Here is a 16,888-nt window from a genome sequence, read left to right as displayed (position 1 = left end):
TGGTACTCTTTTTGGAGTCTGTATGAAGCAAGGAACAAGTGACAGTCTTAGACTGGTTGTCCTTGCCTCCTCCCAAATCTCTCTATATCAGTAAGAAATAATAAAGTAACATTTCCACAAGGTAGGGACATACGTAAGTAGAAAGCTAACCTACTAGTTAATTCCATGGCCTCCTGTTAGGGAAACATCAAGCACTTTGGAATTGTGTTTTGACATCCCAATTCTGTTACCGCCCCCCCCCCCCCGCCCAAAAAAAAAGAAAGAAAGAGAGAAAGAAAGAAAGAAAGAAAGAAAGAAAGAAAGAAAGAAAAAATCTGACTCCAAATTACGATATTCCCTAAACTATGCCTTCCTTCCCAACTTCTACCCCCGAATGGGTAGAATCCTGTGTACTTCCCTTCACAGAGAAGCTGTGCTATTTAATTAGGTTAATAGGTTACAGATAGGTTAATTAGGTTAACTCCTGGGCAGAGGGAAAGTGCTTCTAATTGCAGCTGCCATTGTATTACCTGGAGCTGAAATGGAACTTCAGTATACACTAGTCTGTATTCTGCTCATCAGAGGCCTATTTAAACATGGTACATGGTAGTGACTTACACATGAGGCACTACCATTCTCCTAAATTCTTTAGCAAAAGCATTTTGAAAAAAAGTACTTTCTGCTTTATAAATGATTTCTTCCAGGTTTCCAGTGAAACAAGTCATTTAAAAAATTTTTTTTTCTTTTTTCTTTTTTCTTTTTTTTTTTTTTTTTTTGACAAATGAAGGGGGAAAAAATACCTTTTCAAATCCAGGGCACTTGAAAGTTTCATTTTCCTGTTTTAATTTGCTTCAGCGTTTCAAGGGAATAATAATAGTTTTTTAATGCCAAAGGTGGCTTTCATCACTCAAAGCCCTCTAATTTCCTCCCATATTGCAAGTAATGTGTTAATAGTTCCAAAATGAAATATTACCTAAAACACAACTTGGTAATTTTCCTCACAGTTCAAAGTTATTTGAAAAAGAAGCATCACCTTTTACAAATATTTACTTTGCGACAACAGAAGACGCTGCAAATTATCTTCTTTTTTGTGCCATCTTTGAATCTTCTGCTGGGAAAAAAAGAAATAAGTGAGGAAAAGAAAAAAAGCCCTCCCCCTTCCCTTTCATGTTCTAATACTGGGTTGCACCTAAAGACCTGATTTCTATCTTTAAAATTAGATAATGCTCGTATATACATATAGTATATATAGAGAGAGAAGTGAGAGGAAAGCTTGGTATTCGTGGTCTCATTATAGAATACACACACCAAAGAAAGGATGTGCATAGAGGCCATAGAGAATTTAAAAGATTTATTTATGATGTATTACTGTAATTTTTAATTTAGACATGCAAATTTTTTAATTTGCACCGACTGCTTTGCCTTAATGGTTTTGATTAATACTTGGAGGTAGTGTTTGTGAAAGAGATTTATACTGTGATTCATCTGCAAAATAATCAAATCATTACCAGCTAATGACAAAGCTGTGAAAAATGATATAGATATTGTGTAACTTCCAGCTATGGCTGAACACGTGGAGGTACCCAATCCTTCCAGCAAATGTGGACTTGTGTTAATAACTGCTGGGAAGTTCGCTCTAGGTCCACTCTAATTTGGCAACAAAAAACATTGATCTTAATAAAGCTGTCTGATAAAAGGAGCAGTGATTAACATCCCGAACCCTCTATTCTGCTACTCATGCCAAGGTCCCTTTTTTTTTTTTTTCCAGGAATGAAAATTCCACTGCACTTCCTGCTTATCGCTCCATCTCACCTCAGCCCTCCGTGGGTTTCCAGATAAGGCTGCAGACAGCCTAAGAAGGGGGGTGTCGGGAGACCAGAGGGAGTAGGGCTGATGGCTGCAGGTGGCAGTTGCCGAGGGAGGAAAGCACGGTGAATCCTCAGTCTGAATCCTTTCCAAAGCCAACACCCATTCCTTCCAGAATTCAGAGGCACCTTCTCTTTTAGTGGGTCCTTCCTGCCTAGATTCAGGCATTCGGGACTGAATGGCTCTTGCTCTGTTGCTAATCCTGACACAGTCAGCAAAGGTGGAGGAGAAAGCACCAGAGCATGCCCAGAGTCAGCAGAACAAACTCTCAAATAGTATCAGGAAGCAGAAGAGGGCAGGAAGCAGAAACCCACAGATAATCCCCAAATCTCATTTCAGCCGCTTCTTGTGACAAGCTTCTCCACCACATCTCACCCAAGAGGCTAACTTGGACCAAATGGGCACATTTGGATTTTACCTCCCTTCTGGCTGCCCCGCCTCCAAGCATAGAATGAAAATTAACATTTCTTACAGTCTTAACAGTGTGCCAGACACTCTGCTAAGGCACTCCCCACCAACTTTTTCATTTAGCCTCACCACAAACCTGTGAAGTAGGTATTATTAGAAATATTATTCCCATTTCACAGATAAGTAGCTCTCCCAAAGTTGGTAAAAGAGAACTGGCATGTGTCGGAGGCAAGACTTATTTCTGGTTCATTCTACCACCATGGACCCAACCCATCAAAACTATGTCCTTATTTATCTGAAATCTCTACTCCAGACTGAAAATACCTCAAATGAGGGCAGTCAGGAGAGAGAGAGTGGATGAAGTAGAGAAGCGAGTTAAAAAAGAAGCTTGGATCAGCCACAGTTCATTCTGAAGCAATCATATTTTAACTCATTATCAAGAAATTCAGTTCCTTTTTTATTTCAGTCCTCACAAAGGAAAAGCCCAGTAAGTTGATAATCATTAATATTTCATTGAAAACCAATCCATATTTTCTGTGATGGTGACATGGACATTCCACTTTATCAGGAAGCCATTTTACAAAATTAGAAAAAGCAAGGCACCATTCTGGAAAGCACAAGCCGAGACCACTTATCATTATTATTTATTACTTATTGGGTGCCAACTGGGTCCCCACTGCAGAGAGGGAGCTGCAAAAGCATCATGCAGAGGCAGATGGTCCTTGTTCACTGGGTTCACAATCCAATTCAGATTACACGGCTACAAGGGACCCTGCATTCTTTCATTACTGGTAACTGTGACTGCTGTGGAACCACAAAGGAAAGATCAGAACTTTCTATCACTTTTCTAGACATGAAGACAAATGAGAAGAGAAGCAATAAGCGTAATTAATTTCAACCAGAGCTGGAAGAGAAAAACTTTCAGCTGTGGTACGTACACAGCATTTATTGGGAGAGCTTCTCTCTTAGCAGAGCCAGACCCAGTGATTCACAGATATGAAACAGGCTGCCATTTCGAAAAGAACCAAGAGAGGAAAATAAGTGTAACCTGGTAGCATCTTGGTTCAAAGTGTCTATGAGAGAAATCAGTATGTGATTTAACTATCCAAGGGACCCAAGAAAAGCAGGAAGAGTTAAGCCACTAAATTCAAGGTAAAGTTAAAATTCAGGTCATTCAAAGTAAGCCAACAGAATAAGCCTTTGGACAGATGGGCATCTTGTGCGCTTCAACACAAGCTCTGGTAGAAGTAATGAGGCTGAAGTGCTGAAGAAGAGGGAAATACGCTCTCAGAGGTAAACTTACACGCAAGTCATCGGGACTTAGCTGAATAATTCCCCCTAATGCTTAGATAAATAATGCTGCTAAATTCTTGGGAATCAAACCACATCTCCACCCCTCAGCTTTCAGGAGCTTCCAAAGACTGGTCTGAGCTGGCTGTGGGGAAAATGAAATCCAAAATATATTCATCACGAGAGTTTCAGAGAAGGGAGATGCTCCATCAACAATGTGAGAAGAGGAACTAAACTTGATTCTATGTTCCAAACCTGAAAGGCAACCTCAGATATTTTTGAGGAAGAGACTAGAGCATTCAGGTTTTATTAGCGATGCTTCTGCTGCCAACTGATCACAAATATTCTGGAATCCAGTTTTTATCCAGGTCCCCCAGCCTCCCTCCTCCAACACCAACAGTTATAACTGTGGTCATTGCAGAGCACATCAGCTGTATTTTAGGCAGCGTGTTTTCCATGTCTGCCGACATGCAGCAGAACCTTCTCAGATGATGCAAATGTCTTATATCTGTACTGTCCAATATGGTAGCTCCAAGTGACATGTGGCTAGTGCCACTGAGGAAATGAGTTTTAATTTGACTCAATTTCAGTTAATTTAAGCTTAGATAGCCACGTGTGCCTATTCACTGTCCTACGGGGCTACAGAGCTCTACAGAGAGCAGTGTCAGTCTTACAGAAGATGTGTGAGAATGTAGATAGAGCAATTTACATTGCACGTGGCACCAAATTCTCTTCCCCAGACTCCCTTGCAGCTAGGGGTGGCCCTGTGATAGAAGTCTGGCCCATAAGAGGAGAGCTGAGGGCTCCTGGACAAGTAATTTCCTTTCCCACATGGGACAATTTCCTATTTGCCTCTTTCGCCTTTCTTCTGCCTGGGGTGTGTACAAGATACCTACACACATGGTGGCCATCTTCTACGTGAATGCTATACACCGAGGCTGACACATCAGGAAGCTGGAAGGGAGAGTAGGACTTTGAAAACTTCCTCAGGGACTACAAGAGCCCTGGACCACCAACCTGGAGATTTCTGTGGCACGAGACAAATAAAGCCCTTTCTCATTTAAACTTTTCTGCCTGTTTTTCTGTGCTTGGGGCTAAACTCACTAATCCTAGCAGATATAACTATGTCCCATGATAAAGGTTTGCCATATAATGAGTATCTCATTGTCTACAGAACTGGCGTAAAGTCCAATTGTCCTGGCAGTGTTTATCCACTGCATCTATGCATCCTTCCCCTTCCCCTTGGGGCCAGCCTGGGGCACAATTGTGATGGGTGAGTAGTTGTTCTAAAATCTCCTGCCCCTCCCTCCACTTCCGTTCTCTGTTCTGTTTCCCTGTGTTCCTGGCCTTGTCCAATTCTTGGTTTCTTCCTCTCTCCTCTCAGCAGTGCTTCTGCTATCATCCATGACTCTTGTGGTATCTCCTTCAAACTGGGGAGTGGAGGGAGGATTGGCTTTGTCACGGGCTAAAAGGATTTTAGTCACAAAGAAGAAAGGGGAAGAAGCCAATTGGACATTAAAAGGGTGTTTCCTTCCATTAAAATCTCTTTGAAAATAAATAAATAAATAAATAAATAAATAAATAATAAAATCTCTTTGGTAAGTAATTTTCCATTATGTGCCTAGAAAGAGGCTGGCTTGGTCTTCTGATGCCTTGTTCACTCTTCTGATTTCTTTCTGATGACTCTTAATTGGGTGTCTAGCATGCACTAAACCTCCTCTTGGCCCTTACAAGCATATGGTTTCTTTTAATCCTCAGAACAACCCCAGGCAGCGAACCTTATTAAGAGGGGACACTTGGGGACTAGGTTGACCTTTTGAGAGTTCTTCAAATCCACACACTGTATCTGTTGATAGCCATTTACTAAAGTTGCCAAAAATCCCTCTTGTGTGTATGCGAACTGTATCTATCATTCCCATTTTGTAGCTGAGGAAAATGAGGCTCAGAAAAAACTACATTGTCATATATAATAAATGACAGTGTCAGGATCTCTGGTTGCAAGTCAGAGCTGTTCCACTAGAAAAGAGAGGAGGCTTGGGTTTATTCTCCCATGCAAAGCTATCTAGTGCCAGCCACTAAAAGCAGGCAGTTAGTCTCCTTCCTCAGAGGAGCTCTGATGGGTTAGGGGGGTGGGGGGCAGAGGGAAAATTAAGGAGAGTCTCCTGATGATGAGAGAAGTTGAAGACCCCAGTTCTCTGCCCCTGCCAAGATTCCTGGCAGAAAGACACTTAACCTTTGCAGCTCCCCGGATGTCGAGGCGTTAATAAGCTTCCTCACCTCACAGGGAAGTTGTGAGGATTAATTCTTGTTTAAAATCACTTTGTGATCCAACGATGAAAGATTCTCTTGGTTCTTTGGTCTCCCTCATTCCTCCTCCCACAGACATGACTCATGAAAAGTAGATGGGTGGAGGGAAGAGTAGAGACAGGCAGCTGAGAGCAAGTTGAAAACAGAATAAGATAGGGCAAAGAGGGCAGGGTGAGTGGTTCCAGAATTCAAAGACAATGACCAGGAACCACTGGAAGATGTTGACTAACTAACTGTCCCTCTCCCTGGGCACTCAAATATACAGCAGGAGTTTCCCCCACCCAGACACCATCTCACATCAAAGAGAATAATCGAGTGCTAACCTTTGATAAGTGCTCTTCAGGGGTCATGTTAATGTAAAATCCTGCCTCTGCCCTGTCCAGTCTTCTGCCCCCTGATGCACCTTCCTCCAGAAAGAGGAAGAAAAAGAGGTCATGCAGTCCTTGGATATTTGGACACTTGGGCTTAGATGTGTCCCCACGGCTGAAATGGTGAAATAATTTTTATAAAAACTTCCTACATTTTCCCCTCCTGTTTTTGTCTACTATGGAGTGCTATTTTCCTTTTCCTCTTTTTTCTGATTTAAAAAAATGAGTGTGGAAACATAGAGCAAACCCTATCTGAGTCAACTCAGCATTAAAGCACCTCAAAAATCACTTCTAATGAAGGACTTCAAAGATAGAAACAGGGATAATGATAGTTTTCCCTATATTTGTAGAAAATTCAACCTCTTGTAGGTAAGCCAATTCTATCTCTATTCCCCCCAGAGAATTGTTGCCCTGCAGTTGTAACTATGAAACAAATATCTACCCACCTGGATCCTGGGGAAATGTAAAAAGGATGACATGTCCCACAATATGACAAATGTCATTCCAGAACCTGAAGTTGACTGGGTTCATTTTTACTGTAATATTTCAATCCATTTGAGCAAGAGAAATAGGCAATGAATCATTCAACAAATATTTACCAGAGATCTTCTATATGCTGGTATACAGGAGATGCTCAATAAACACTCATGAAACAAAGGAGCTGAGAAGCTAAAAGATACATCTTGTTCTTAGGATCAAGATGTGCATGATCAATTCATGGGGAGAACACAATTAATTCAGAGGCTAAAGCTTTAAGGAAGAAAGAGCAGCAAGTTCAATGCAGAGGCACTTTTCTCATTTGGGTAAGGACAGAGCACCCCAGGCTTTCCTAAGGAACACTGTGTGCTGTTGCTCAGTCTGTGCACTGAACAAAAGGATTAGCAAGCATGGGTGGATGACAGAATTTGGCTCTTCCTACTTGCCAATCTGAGAGCCACTGGGCCACATCTGCCCAGATGTGATGTCTTCTACAAATTTACACAAAGACATAATGTACTTTGGTGTGGTCTTGTTTTCCTCTCTGAAAAGAAAATGTCTCCTCTTCAGGTTCGCTCTTCATTTATAGGCATGATGATCATGTGTGGCCCAGAGGAGAAAGACTAGCTGCAACACAGCTCTCCATGGGTGGATTAAATAAAATGCTGTATCATTGATTTCTCAGCACTGAACTATCCCGAGATGTTGCCGGTGTCTATTTAATAGAACTGCCAAAAAACATTTAATTTTTTCATATAAAACACACCCAGAAAATTGAACAAATTTCATCAAAATGTTTAAGTGCCAGAAACGATTCCAATCTAATAAAACATTAAGGCCTTGCGTGGTCTGTATTGCACATGTGGCAGACCCCCATTAACGACACGGTTGGAACCTAGTTTTTAATTCTTTTGCACAAAATCACCAATTTATGCTCTGCTGGGAAACCTTTTGGAAAGGTCTCTTTGTAAATAAAGCAACCAATGCCTTAAAATAAAGTTGGCCAGGAGTGCGTCTCCTTCAGGGTCTGAGAGGAATCTTCGCTGCTCGGATGCTGAGGCAGGCCTGCACAGTCAGCTGTTGTAACAGAATCTGTTGGCGTCTGTGGCGCGCTGAGTGACAGCAGTGTGTAATCACAGAGACGCACAGATACACATCAGACGGCAAGAACACAGAAATAAGCAGCGGAATGGGAGTATTTTGGAACCTAAATGGACCTTGGCACAAAACACTCTGAAACTGCCATTTTGCAGAGCCTGATCATTTTTGCTTGTTGCGTTTGGAATCTAGAAAGGGAAGAGTAAGGAAGAGGGAAGGAGAAAGGCTTATTTTTATGGGGTGCATCCCATGTCCCAGGCACAAAGGGCTTTGAATATTTCATGGGATCTAATCCTTGGAGTCACAAGATGATGTTAGGTGTATGATCGCTATTTACAGATGGGGAAAAACCAAGTCTTCAGAGGCAGAATAGCCTGTTCAAGGCCACACAGCTAATAAGTGACAAGGTCAGAAAGGAAATACAGGTCTGTCAGTCCTGAAAGTCCATGCCCTCCCACTTCCCTTGTTTCCATGCTGTGGTGTGAATCAGGGGGGAATACTTCCTTCCATCCCGATCCTAGAAGCCCTTCTTATCTGGTGGTTGCCATCTATATAAGAGAAGCTGGCTTTTAGCCAGTGCCCTTCACCTTGCCTGCTTCAATGCTCAAGAAGGAGAATCTACCTTATTCGAAAAGTAATCCTGTGAAAAGCTAGGTTGGGCTCAGTTGGACAACAATCGGACAGCTCATTTTTCTAATCAAGTCTTGTGGACCGTAGGACCAGAATAGTGGCATATGAAGTTTAAGAGGATGGCCAGCCTCCCAGGTACCCTCCCTGGGGAGGTGTCTTGACAAAATCTATTCCAAATTCACATCAGATGAGAGACAGAGACTAGATATTAGCATGTTGCAACACCTGCTATCCCCAAACATATTCATCAGTAAGGAAAGTCAGGTTCCCCTCTGAGCAAGGGAGCAGATTTACAAGAAAGCAAGTGATATTCTCCGAGGGGAGTAAACCCACTTTATGTAAACCTGAAAGATCAGTTACAGTTCCCAGAATTCACCCCAGAGTGTGCCCCTAAAGTCACCGAGTAAGGGACTGTGAGAAACAGTGTGAATGGACTCAAAACAAAACAAGACTCACCTGATTACAAGTTTCATTATGAACCTCGGGTTTTTTAGAGCTGGTGACATCACACTGCTTTGAAACGTTGGGAAGGGGAGAGGGGCTGCTATGTTCAACACACACGTGAACTTCGTGTGTCTTGCAGGCCTCCCTACTGACATCATACAAAACTTGGCCCTTACTCAGGCTTCATGATTTTGATAGGCCACCCCTGCCCTTCTCCACTTTCAGAGGTGGTTAGCAACCAAGGGTAGATTTTTGTTATTTTCAAAGGCAGCTTCAGATACCACACAATAGCATAACTGTCGATGAATGTCGGCATTGGATGCTCCGAGACCTGTCCCAGCCTCTGCCTACAATATACCTTTTGGATTTGGGGTATAAAAAAGCTTGGTTGTTCAAAGTATGGTCCACAGGAGGCAAAATGAGCCTCAACTGGAAACTTGCAAAAAATACAGAATGCCCAGTTCTGTTGGATCCCAATCTGTATTTTTTACAAGATCCCTGGGTGATTGGTGTTGATTTGTACATTAAAGTTTGAAAAGTGCCAAAATAGTCCAGTGGTCCTCCAAGTGTCTCTCCAGGCTCAGCAACAACAGCATCACTGGCAGCTTGTTATAAATGCAGAATCTAAGTTCTACTGAATTTGAATTTCCATCTTAAGGACACCCCACCACCGCCACCCCCCACCCCCATCCCCGGTGATGTGCATCCACATTGACACTGAGAAAGCGTTATTTTAGGGTCCAGCAAACCTGGGTTTCGGACTGGGTACCACCACTTACTAGACGTATAATTTTCCATAAAGTACAACTCTTGGAGTATCAGTCTCTTCAATAACGAAGTAAGACAAATAGATCCTTTTTTCAGGAAATTTAAAGGGATTAAATCAGGTCAAGTAGGTAAAGCTCTTAGCACAGAGTGTTAATGCGTATTAAGCACTTTGTAGATAGTTGTTTTTAGCTTTCGCCATTTGTTCCTTTCCCTCCTGTCTGTCATTCTCTACCTTAGAGATATTTCCATGAGGCCTTCCTGGGTCCCTTCCAGTTTTAACATGTCCCAATTTGACAATTAGTTCATTTTTCTTAAACCTGCTGAGTAGCCATTAAACCAAACCCTGTTAACTATAATAAAAGCAAAACTGGATTAAGAATTAGTTCTTCATCATGCCCAACTTTCTTTGCTTGCCGAGTTTGGTTTTATCTCCAATGTGAAGAAATAGAAGCAGAAGGCGGACAGAGCCCACAGCATGTCTATTGAGCACTTTCTGTGTAAACAGTTCAGATACTAACATGAGGACAAACAAAACAGTCATAGTCTTACTCTCATGGAGTCTACTTATTTAACCAGGGAGATTGACAAATAAATATACCATTGCCCTTGAAAGTGTAATAAGTATTGTGAACGAGGGTCATAGGAGCAAGAATAGAAGGATAATAGAATGTAGATGCTGAAGGTGGAAGGGTTAGGAGGGTGAAGTTGGAGAGATGGTCTTTCAGAGAGAGTGACCTGCAAGCTGAAACTTGAGAAGGAAGAATAATAGTTATTCAGGAGAAAGAGAACCCAGGGCAAAGTGATGCAAGTGCAATGGGTCTGAGATAGAAAGTGGTTTGAGAGAAGTTAAAGAGCCAGAGATAAGGTAGATGAGACTGGACCCCGGTCAGTAAGGGGAATGATTCCTAGAGAACCAGGGGAGGTGGGTGGAGCCAAATCTGGGCTCCCCAGCCATTGGTGGTTCTCTTAGGGAGGAGGGGGGAAGACACCACTGCAAGGAGCTCATGAACATAGATAGGTGTAAAGCAAATCTCATTACTGACCGTATCTATGAATGAGCTCCTAAAAGGAACTCAGTAATATTTGTGATTAAGTACAAACGAATAAATGAATGAGACATAATTCAAAGGCACTAATGATCTAATAGGAGCAAAAGTTATAGCTCGGGAAAAGTATTTTGTGAAAGAAGCAGGGTATCACGCCTTCAAATGCCCCTTCTCACCCCTGAATCTAAATTTTTTCTTGTTCTGCTGGATTTTCTTATCCACATACAAATTTGTTATAATATCTTGTGTCTTTAATAATAACCTTGTTTGACCCCCACATTCTATTCCGGGTACTGGCCTATTTTTCTAGTACCTTTTATACCAAAACATTGAGTCATAGGTTTCTGCACTATCCACTTTCTTCTCATTTTCTTTCTTAAAACATGTAATATTGATACACTAAAGAATATATGTAATGTATATGTAGATCATAAGGATTACTGATGAAAGTGGACACCCCATGAGTATTGTACCCAACTCATCTATTAGAACCTTACCAATTCCATTTCAGTGATTTGGTTATTCTTCTTCATTCTACCCTCTGTCTCTTCTATCCCAGACAATAATAAATCTGAATTTTGTATTTATCATTCCTTTCTTTTAGAATCATAGTTTTGTCACAGATGCTTATATCCCTAAACAGCATACATTTACTTTTACCAGACTTTTTGTACTTTAAAAAAAATGGAAAATCAATCATGTAAAATAAATTACAAATGGAATTTCCAATGGCAAAATATCCAAATATCCATAAAATGCACTAATGCTTAAAAAAGGGGGGGAGGGTTAGTGGACCTGGGTAGTTCAGTTGGTTGAGCATGGAACCCCAAGTGTGGCTCCCCACCCAGCACAGAGTCTGCTTGTCCCTCTCCCTTCCCCTGCTTATACTCTCTCTCTTTCAAATAAATAAATAAATAAATAAAATCTAAAAAAAAAAAAAAAGACTCCTTCCCTATATATGCACAAACCATCCCTCTCCCACTCCCTTCCAGATATCACACTGCTGAGCAATTGAACCATCCATCAGTGACTCTTTCCTTGGAGTTAGACATAACCCTTATACTATGGAATTCCTTTAAAACACAACTATCCTCCAGGAATTCATAACATATTAAGCCTCTACTATATGTTGAGTTTCCTGGGACATAAATTCTAAGACAAAGATTAGTGTGCAGGAATTTTATTAAGGAGGGTTCTTAGGATCAAAAGTTGTGGGGGAAAGGAAGGAAGGAAGGAAGTTTGAGAGAGGGAGAAGTTGAATTGTGATGAAGTCCAGTGGAAGCTTTAGCCAACACCAAAGGGTTCTGAAGCTGAGATGGCCCTTCAGAGTTTAAGTTGTGGCACATTGGTCTTTATCTCCTCATCCACCAGTCAATGCATGCAGTTGACCTTAGGCAAGACAGCTCTCTTCAGCCAAGGCAACTCCTTCAGGGGGCTGACATGTAGGAGATATTTGCTGGCTGTACTTCCAGCAGCTGGAGGTATACATTCTCATTCCTGAAGGGAAATCTGGATGGCACATCACAGCATCCACCAAAGTCCATCACACCCTAGACTGAATTTGACATCTTCTTGAACCTGGGGCAACCTAGTAGTGGCAAAAACCCATTGGATATGGGTGTACTGAAAAGGAAATGAGAGGAAGAAAATCAGCCCCCAAAGCGACTTAGTTAGAGAGAGTCAGGAAGGGAACATTTGCTGGGTCGTGGGCATTAAGTAAGGGCAATGCAGTACACCAGCTTCCTTTACAGCTTCAAAATGTTTTCCGGAATCCACGTTGGTCCTTGCCTCTAATTAGTACCGAGTAACTGAACTAGCAGACCAAGTACGTTCTTAGAGAACCAGCCCCACAGGAGAAGCTATCACCCCTCATCCACCTACCCACACACACAAAAGTCCACTTTGATATACTTACTCAGAATTTTGCAATCACAAAATCTTGAAAGGAACTATTTTCATTTTAGCTGAATAAAATGTTGAATCATTTTGAAAAATAAAAGTTGATACTTTGAATTATCACATGGGAGAATGACACTGAGCCAGGGGAAGTAACCTAAACTTTCTAGGTTTTTAGCTTCTTAATCTCTTTGTTAGAGCCTTGCCTCAAATGGAAACCCTGAGCTTCAAGAGGTAGTAGCAAGAGCAGTTCAAAAACGTAGAGGCAGGCTCACAGGTGACGGGCCATAATAGAGCCCAGAGCCATCTTAACTAACAGCATTGCCATGAGCAACTTTTGCAGAGCTGTGCTTTGCAACTTTTCAGGAGGTAAGAAGATTTTCAGCCAACTTTAAAAAATGACCAACAAGAGAGAGACAAAGCCATTAAGAAATAGCCAGTCCCCTTTATGCTGACTTGGTATCGCTTCATTCAAGCTGAACAGGTAGAAACAATTGCAACCAAATGTGAACATGAACAGGATAAAATTACTCATCTTAATTATCCTCTAGGATGACAGTGTTCAATAAGCAGCATTTCAACAAGATATTAGTAAGTTTCTTACTTAAGAAGATGGCTGGAGGGAGCTCTTTCAAATGTATTTGGGAAATTCTGTGTATTGTATCTTTCTCCTGCAGTCAGGTGCCCATTAGCTTATTCGGAGATCTGAGAAGTCCTACAGCAAAGAAAACTTCAATCTTGTTGAAGTGTGCAATCCTCAAGAGTCAATCTTTGAACATGTTTTCCTTGGAACACACATTAACATCTTGCCAAACTAGTATATGAAGAGCACAGTTTAGAAAATGCTGGTCTAACCCTACCTATTCTATTTACAGATGAGCAGCCCTGGTGTCAGAGAGGAAAGGAAGCTTTCCCAAGATCACAACAGTTATTAGAGACAGAGTCAGGACAAGAACATTGGGTCCATGACCTTCAAACCAGTGTTCTGTTTCCAATCCAATGACTAGTGAGGTAAATCAAATTTGCTCTTTTATAAACTGGCTATTGATGGAGGGTTGCTCTTAGAAATGACCACAGGATTCATCCTAAACAGAAAACATTTTCTCTTGTTTTCCCATTCATAGGATTTCTATAGGCTTTCTTATTCATGAAGTTATATAGGATAAAAGGTTTTCTTATCCTCTCTGGGACAGTGAGATGGAGGAAAAGAGGGTAAACAGAGTCAGCTTAATGAGATAAGAGAGCATCTACTTAGAACACTTAAGTCTATGTATGTCTTTTAAAAGTTTGTTCCATTTCCTCTGGGAGCCTGCATATTGGAGGTGAGACCTAGATGAGAGGAAGGAAAAAGTGGGAGAGAACAGTGGGACCCAGCAGTGTGGCTACAGAACAGATTCCAGGGAGAGAAGCTTCCATTAGAGGACTCTCTGTGGTAGACTCTTGGAAAGGAGTTCTGCTTTCTGATTTGAAATGCTCTATGCTTCAGTGTCCCTCTGTGGTACCCTCACCTTGCAACACCCTTTCCCACTCCCAAGGTCTTTTAGTGAAGGGAAATAAATATCAAGTAGAAGTACCAGCCTTGGATCACACTGCTTTAGGGAATGAAGTCGAGTCCACATTTGCAGGGAAATGCACAACATGGAAGTCTGGAGGTCCTCAATGGAGTGCCACTAGGAAGCCAAAGGGGCCACAGGAGGAGAATGGAATCAGAGTTGGGAGTACTTCCCCCCGCCCAAGAGTCCTCAGGTATTTGGAAAAAGAACTGAACCTCTCCATTCAAAGTAGGATAGGGCCTTAAATTAATTTATTTAGATATTTAGGCCAAAGGTGAACCAGAAGGCCAAATAGGATTTTCCTAATCCCTGGGAAAACACCTTCAGAATTGTATAGCCAGACCAGTGGGGAATAGGCCCAGAGAGAGTGAAGAAAACATATACATTCAGTTTTTGAACTTGAAATGCTAAGGAGGCTTTGAAATTAAACGTTTTTTAAAATGCTAAGAAGTCTATGTAACGATCTTCTATTTGGCCTAATTCCCCACAATGTGACACCCATTACTATTTAAGTCTTAATTCCAAGAAGCCCTAGACTTCCTTAAATCACTCTATCTTTCTCTATTCTTCAGCATTTTTACCTGTAAACATAGTTAATTCATGGTAGTCATTAAATTGGATGCTTCCTGGTAGTAACTCACACAGCTAAGAGCAATTAACCCCCTTTTTCCACTAGCAAGATGGGTTTGGCTCATCCTTGATGGGCAGAGCCGTTTCTCCTTCCCATCACTATTCAATATCGTTGAATGCAACTTTTGGAGCAGCCAGGTATTTGGATTCATCCTTTCCTATAATGCAATGAGAAACTTGAACATTTATTTTCTAATTTATCATTCTTATTTTGTCAAATGGTGTGTGCCTCCTCCCCTAAGCAGCTTGCATGAGCCAGTCAGTTGGAACCTAATGTGGATGAGGTTTCAAAGGTATGTGTTGTGAACTCCGCAGGTTTCAGAAGTTCTCGCTTGTGGTAATTTCTGTGGTTATCCCAGCCTATTCCTTTCTGAGCAGCAAGGCTTAGAACCCTTCCCCACAGCATTTACCCAAGCCACTGCTCATCAAGGAAATAAGTCCAAATGGTATCTTCAAAATCAAATGTCAAGGCCCCCATACCTCTCAACAAGTCAGCCCATCTGCAATGAGTTCTGCTTTGCATTCCTTCCATACACAAAGCTATTCTAGGGTGCATGTCGTAGAGTTTAGCCAGGAAGGCAGATGTGTGGATCACTATTTTGTGGTTCCAGAGCCACTTGTTGGCCGCCCTTTTCACCCCTTCCCCCCCCATCATCAAAGCTAGGAGGATTTTTTTTTTTTAAAGATTTTATTTATTTATTCATGAAAGATACACACAGAGAGAGGCAGAGCCACAGGCAGAGGGAGAAGCAGGCTCCATGCAGGGAGCCGGATGTGGAACTCGATCCCGGGTCTCCAGGATCGCGCCCTGGGCCGAAGGCAGGCCCTGAACCACTGAGCTTCCCAGGGATCCCCAAGCTAGGAGGATTTTATCAGCTAATGACATTGCTGTACTCAACCATTCTTTGTGGAAGAATCTCTACTTCTTTTCAGGCTCATCATTCATCATGTACATTTTAGATGAGGAAGGTTAAAACAGTTAACCAAATTATGTTAAAATATGTGTATAAACATGCTCAGAACTCTGGAACTGGAAAGCTGAAATGATTTAATTATTTAATATTTTAAGTGAGTGTGGGTGTGATATTTATATTATTATTACTAAGGAATAGAAAGAATCAAGGAGAAATTTCTAGGCTGCACAGCTAACGAGTGTGTCTGTCAAGAAGTTCTGTAATTAAATGAAGTTGAATAACAAGACATCTCTCCGTCTCTCTAGTTGGAAAAGCAAGGACAATGTACAAGTTTATAGGTCTGAAGGATAATCCAGGATTAACTGTTGAGAACAATACAGAGGAAATATGTATCTATCAGAAACCATTTTCCATTGTCCCATAATTGCAGAGAATCTTTTTCCTAGGAAGTAGGGGGAAACAGAAACTGAGTATAACAGAAGCTCTAAAGACTAAAACTTGTTCACATTCTGAGGAAATATTTTTTTCTTGTTCCAATTGCCCTTTAATAATTAAAGACAACATTTTTATAGCAACAAATCATAAACCCACTACACTAGCATTTGGCAAACTTTTTCTGTAAGTCAGATAGTAAATATTTCAGGCTCTTGGGGTCATACAATCTCTGTAACAATTGCTCCACTCTCCCATTGTAGCAGGAAAGAACCAAGGACAATACACTCAACAAAGGAGTATGGCTGTGTTCCAATAAACCTTTATTACAAAAACAGACAAGGAGCTGGATTTGTCCCACAGGTGGGTAGTTAGCTGACTCCTGCCCCAGACTCTAAGTTTTATGAAGGCTGGGACCTATATTTCTAAGGTCTGGTACATTGTAGGCACTTAATAAATATTTGTGAACAACATTTTTTAAAGTTGGAATTACAGTAGCTCTACAATTATGTGACCTTGGCCAAGTCACTTCCTCATTTAGAGCCTCAGTTTTTGATACTATAAAGTGGAAAACGTAATGTTGATCCTGCTTATTTTCTGACATATCTCATCATAATATAAGTCAATAGCAAAAACAAAATCACTGGCATGTATTAATATCTTTAAAAGTATCATATAAAGTTGTTTTTTATGTATAACATATTAATCTCACAGCAAACCTGCCTTATCTCCATTTTGTCGGGTAAGGAAACGAAGTACGCAGAGAGTTTAAATAGCATAAG

Source organism: Canis aureus, chromosome 22 (genome assembly GCF_053574225.1).
Source record: "Canis aureus isolate CA01 chromosome 22, VMU_Caureus_v.1.0, whole genome shotgun sequence".
NCBI classification, from domain to species: Eukaryota; Metazoa; Chordata; class Mammalia; order Carnivora; family Canidae; genus Canis; species Canis aureus.
This window is presented reverse-complemented; position numbering follows the sequence as displayed.